Raw genomic sequence first — 892 nt, 5'->3', positions numbered from 1 at the left:
ACAAAGCAGGCAGATTATAGGGTGAAGATGAGAAAGGGTGATTTAATTAAGTTTTGTCAACTTGAGTGGCCAACATTTGGGGTCCACTGGACCCCGAAAGGATCCTTTGTAGTAAAAGAACTGATAGCTATCCATGAAACAGTTATGCAAGCTGGACATTGGGATCAATTTCCTTATATAGATTGTTGGTTGTGGGTGGTTCAAAATCAGCCACCTTGGATTAGGAAATGCTTAGTAAAGTCTCATGTGATGGTTGTTAAAGGAGAGACTCAAGGAAGACTGCCTGTACTCCCTGAGTCTAATTGGGGGGCGGGGATTCTGAATTGGCTGAGTATCGGACCCGCTCTCCCGTCACCCTGTCAGGTAGCGAAGATGAATCAGACACCTCCTCAGGATCCAGTCCCTCTGCATCACCGCTCCCTCCCTCAGGAAAAACCACCACCGGCGTATCAAAGCATACTTAATGATTCAGAGCGAGTGCCTCAGCCAAGTGCCCCACCTGAATCAGGGAATAAGGGCTATTATTTGCGCAAGCCTGTAGAATCACGGCCGCTGCTGAATTGCCCGATGCGAGGGGTTGTTGGAGAGGGGGGCAAAGCGACTTTTTTCTACACCCCATTTAGTACTTTAGATTTATTTAACTGAAAGAATCAGAGCCCCTCTTTTTGTGAAGACCCTGAAAAGATGAGGGACCTGTTTCAATCCATTGGGCAAACCCATCGACCCACTTGGGCTGATGTCCAGATGATGCTCCAAACCCTCCTGACCCTGGAGGAGAGGAGATTAGTGTTGCAGACAGCAGAGCGCATTGCAGCAGCCAGGGTAGAAGCAGAGGGAGCTGCTGGTCGTACCTTGCATGATACCTGCCCTGCTGAGGAACCAAGATGGGATA

This window comes from Crocodylus siamensis, chromosome 1 (assembly GCF_052110815.1).
Source record: "Crocodylus siamensis isolate JL-2025a chromosome 1, ASM5211081v1, whole genome shotgun sequence".
In the NCBI taxonomy this organism is placed as follows: domain Eukaryota; kingdom Metazoa; phylum Chordata; order Crocodylia; family Crocodylidae; genus Crocodylus; species Crocodylus siamensis.
The sequence above is the reverse complement of the archived record's forward strand: the minus strand, read 5'-3'. Positions refer to the sequence as shown.